Here is a 5,131-nt window from a genome sequence, read left to right on the forward strand (position 1 = left end):
TATTTATTACATACTTAGAATAACACACAGAACACAGAACACAGAACAAATACACTTTAATAACCATTGACTAAATTAATAATTTTATCACACATATTTGTACAGTTACTAATGTAACATGGTCAATGTTTCATACTGATCACTGATGACATATAGACATTATGGGAGCCAGTGGTAGAGACGAACAATCTGGGGATGGAATCGAAGATTAAGTTGCTAGATCTTCTGGATATATGTATTCAGATCAACTTGATTAATTAGTGAGAATTGAGGACATATGTTTCTGCTGATCACTCGAGGAACTGATGTAATTATTTATCGACTTTACATTCTTATGACCGGAAAACTGCTGAATCAAGGTTTGGGAACACCTGCATGAACAAGGTAACTAATGGCTGTTTTTCTAGCACTTTGATTTACTTTTCTTCCTTGAATGCCACCAGCTTCACACATCACCTTAACAATATTTCCAATTGTGTTTTTTCCCATAGGTTGATTAACGAACCAGGCTTTCTCTGGATTTCTTGAAATGCCTATGTAGAATGGTGACTCAGGCTTTTCCATTGGCTCAGGTCTCCTGTTCGCAAACTCTTTGTAAGCTAACACAGGGCATCGGGGATTACCTGCATGATATAAGATAGTACTTATAAAAAATTTAGCAAAATACATTCTTTTTTATAACATGAGTTCCAAGATATCTGTGCTTAGCTATGTGTACATTTTTTTCTTTAAAATTAATGTTTACCTCTATCCTCAAACATTTTCGGAGCAAAATTCCTGGTGTCACTCGTTATACCAGTTCTTGTCTTAGTTGCTCTTTCTGTGTATTCCAAGTACTCTTCTCCCGTTGAAGTAACTTTCATTGTCACATCACCCTACCTCAGGTTGACATGTTCAATCCTACTGCGCATTCCGAAATGCATTGTATTATTTAGATACAACACATTCATCAGAGACTTTGGATCTCCTAAAAATATTTTTAAACATTGGTAATCAGAGATTACAGAGCTCACCTCAACGAATGTTGTCTTTCAGTAAGGCAAAGTCACACAATTAACCCAAAAAAGTGTACATCCAAAAATGTAAAATTTATGCAATTTTGATTTGATACTTTAGAATAGGCCTATATAAAAACTTCAAACTAGTTCTACAACGTAATTGAAATCCAGCATCTGAAGCAAGTTTAAGAGTTTTCACCCCTTAATGCATCATTTGTGCAGGTTTATAATTGGTTTATATCAACCTTATAGTTTCTTGGTAATAAACCTGCACAATAACTTATACCAGGTCCATTTTCTGGAAAATCTATGCTGTGAGTTCAGCATCTGAACATTAGTGTGCGTCCTAAAGATATATTATCCATGCAAGTTTGCTCAACATAGAGCTCAAAGTTATTTGGAAATGAAACATGAATAAAAAAAACCTTTTCACTAATCCTGAAAATGTAGGTCAGATTCAGCATCTGAAGCCAGCCTGGTAGAATGCACCCTTAGATGTATAATCCATTCAAGTTTAGTTATTAAAGAGCTCAAAGTTACTTGGAAATGAATCCTGCACCAAAAACTTTAACCTGTTCACTCATGCAGAAAATGTAGATCAGATTCAACATCCGAAGCAAGTCTGGTAGTATGCATCCTAAGATGTATCATCCATGCAAGTTTGGTCATTAAAGGGCTCATACTTATCTTTGATATAAAAACTGCACCAAAAACTTGAACCTGTTCACTCAAGTGGAAAATGTAGGTCAGATTCAGCATCCAAAGCAAGTCTGGTAGTATCCATCCTTAGATGTACCATGCAAGTTTGGTCACTATAGTGCTCATAGTTACTTGGAAGGGAGACCTGCACCAAAAGAATTAACCTATTCACTCATGTGGAAAATGTAGGTCAGATTCAGCATCCGAAGCAAGCCTGGCAGTGTGCATCCTTATATGTATCATCCATGCAAGTTTGGTCTACATAGGGCTTATAGTTACTCAAATATGAGACCTACACCAAAAACTGCACCAAAAATGTTAACCTGCTCCAAAAACATTAACCTGGTCATTCCTTGGCTGAAACTGCAGCATCTGAAACTTTCACTGGTACAGTGAAACACACTAGAAACATCTTCCATGCATGTCTAATCAATATAGGACATAGAAGTACTTAAAAAGAAAACTGCTCCAAAAAACTTAACCTTAACCCGGGACGCCGACGCCGAGGGTATTACATAAGCTCCCCCAACTTCGTTGAGGTGAGCTAAAAATGAACTATTTAAGACAGAAAACACACAGATATGTACAGTATATATTGACAAAATTTTATGTTCCGCAAATGACAATCTAAAAAAAAATCCTTCTTTTTGATATTTATATTTTGTTTAAATTGAAAATTTGAAGAATAAATATTCTTAGTATTAATAAATTATAACTTACCGGTACCCAGAAGATTCTTTTGATATAAAATATCAATTTCTTCAGGAGTAAGGGGCTCTGCTCTCTTCTCGCGGTTTCCTTTGCCCATGGATCTTAGTAGCTTTCTTTTCGAGGCGAGGACATCACGAGTTTAAATTCTTTATCATTTAAAATGTTTATTTTCAAATTTCTGTCTGCGAAGTAACGATTAACACTTCCTTGTATTGATTTAAGCGTGTCTGGTTCAAATTCCTCACCATTCGTTTTCTTCGCGTTCATAAAAAATCTAGCTAAATGTAAATCGAGTTCTCCGACCGGGATTTCCTCTGGTTTCCTAAACTCTTTGTTCATTGTTAAGTAATTTGTAAATTTTCTTAAATCCGAGTCAGTTTTTCTTGTTGTGTTAACATTTTTCAGTTCCTTCACAAAGTCAAAGGTAGACTTTTCATCATCCAGCGTGTCGGTCACAGTGTCACTGTCGAGCGTAGTAACTGCTGGCTCGAGGTTTTCATCTTGGCCTAATGGCATTGAATCTAATAAACCGCAAGAATCTTCACATACATCAGTGGTGTTCAAACCACACAAGTATTCCAATTCACTCAGACTGCTTCCAAGAGCTTCAAAGGTTTTTTCATTAAGAAGTTTCTGTTTTTCGTCCATGATCGTCTGCCATATGACATATGGAGTTCCGGATTGAGAGTGAAAATATCCGTATCAGCCCTACAAATCCATATCAGCACTGCAGGTTCCATATCAGCCCCCGAGGGCTGATATGGCTAATGTAATTTTAACTGTATCGCATATGCAAAAAACCTGTATTTATTACTAAGTGTGTAATAAAAACAAATAACCATGAAATTCACAATTTTGAAAGAGGCACCATTGTTTATCATAATTATACACTTGGCATGTTTACTTTGGTTACTTAATACCCAGAGGTAGATCAGAGAAAGAGAAAACGCCTTTTCACATTATAATCACCAGTTGTGCACCCCTCTCCACAGAAACCACTGATTCTGGGGCCAAATATTTCAAAACTTTGGAAATTTCATCTTAAATTTTATCACAAATCTCAAAGAGGCATCCTTCCTCCTCATAACTATGTACATAGTTCATTGGTTTAATACCCAGGCGCAGAAAAGATTTTCAAAAAATTTATGCATTTTCACTATATAATCTTTACAGCCCCACCCTAGCACTAGAACCCCTGAGCCTGGGGCCATGAAATTCATAGTTTTGGAAGAGGCAGCCTTATTCAATATAACTATGGACTTGGTTAGTTTATTTAATGCCCATGAGCAGGGAAGAATTTCAAAGAAATTTATGCATTTTCACTATACATGTATAATCTATATAGCCCCACCCTAGCACTAGAACCCCTGACCCTGGAGCCATGAAATTCACAATTTTGAAAGAGGCAGCCTTATTCAACATAACTATGGACTTGGTTAGTTTTTTTAATGCCCATGAGCAGAGAAGAAGATATTTCAAAGAATTAATGCATTTTCACTATATAATTTATATAGACCCATCCTAGCACTGGAACCCCTGACCCTGGGGTCATGAAATACACAATTTTGGAAGAGGCAGCCATATTTAGCTGAACTATGCACTTGGTTAGGTTATTTAATGCCCAGAAGCAGAAAAGAAGAAATTCAAAGAAATAATGCATTTTCACTATATAATCTATTTAGCCCCACCCTAGCACTAGAACCCCTGACTCTGGGGCCATGAATTTCACAATTTTGGTAGAGGACTTATTGCTGATTACAATCATACCAACAGTTTGAATGCTTGATGTCCAGGAGTTAAGAAGATTTTTAAAGATTGCACTAATTTTAGTGGTTTTTGCCCCATCCCCCAAGCCCCAGGGGGGCAGGGACCATGAAATTCACAATTTTTGTTCCCCTTTACCCATAGATGCTATATGCCCAAGTTGGTTGAAATTGATTCAGCGGTTTCAGAGAAGAAGCTGATGCCCCATCCCCCAAGCCCCAGGGGGGCAGGGACCATGAAATTCACAATTTTTGTTCCCCTTTACCCATAGATGCTATATGCCAAAGTTGGTTGAAATTGATTCAGCGGTTTCAGAGAAGAAGCTGAAAATGTTTAAATGTTAACACACGATGGACGCAATGGACGAAACAGATAGCAATAGGTCACCTGAGTTTACTCAGGTGACATAATAATGAAAGATTTTATTTTTTTTAATCAAAAGTTAACCTTAAAATACACTTACCTCATTACAAAACAGGTTCAGTAGTCTTGGTCTATTGACAGTGTGTCTGTCTATCATTTCACGAACCATTCTGACCAGACAAGTCAGCTTACCCTATTATAAATATATTAACATCACAAAGACATGAAAGTATTGACTTTTTTATTCCAAATATTGCAAGGAAATAAACTCAACTGTATTGGAAATGCTGATATTAATAACAAGAGGCCCATGGGCCACATCGCTCACCTGAGAAGCCTTGACCATTCTGTTCTTTACCCGATTTCCCCCTTGTTATACATAATGCATCCCCACCCTACCCCACTGATCATAATTTAGACATTTTGAAATCTATACTACCCCATGATCCTTCCATGCGCACATATGTTTCAGCTTTTTTTGCCCAGTGGTTCCTGAGAAGATTTTCAAAGATTTTTCCTATATATTTCTATGTAAAACTTTAATTCCCTATAATGGCCCCGCCCTTCCCCCGGGGGTCATGATTCCTACAATTTAG

The 5,131-nt window shown here is 36.9% G+C and overlaps 1 long non-coding RNA gene across 1 annotated transcript; it reads right to left on the reverse strand.

Moving 5' to 3' along the window:
- Positions 1-370: 370 nt before the first annotated feature.
- LOC134263205 (uncharacterized) lies at positions 371-3,051 on the reverse strand. The gene is made up of 3 exons (XR_009991211.1): positions 2,418-3,051; positions 746-967; positions 371-623 (listed from the first exon to the last, which is right to left on the reverse strand). It is a non-coding gene; the product is annotated as an uncharacterized LOC134263205 (long non-coding RNA).
- Between the last annotated feature and the right edge of the window lie 2,080 nt (positions 3,052-5,131).

The sequence above is a fragment of the Saccostrea cucullata genome, unplaced genomic scaffold, assembly GCF_032062105.1.
Source record: "Saccostrea cucullata isolate Sc308-1 unplaced genomic scaffold, CSIRO_AGI_Scuc_v1 ctg10883, whole genome shotgun sequence".
NCBI classification, from domain to species: domain Eukaryota; kingdom Metazoa; phylum Mollusca; class Bivalvia; order Ostreida; family Ostreidae; genus Saccostrea; species Saccostrea cuccullata.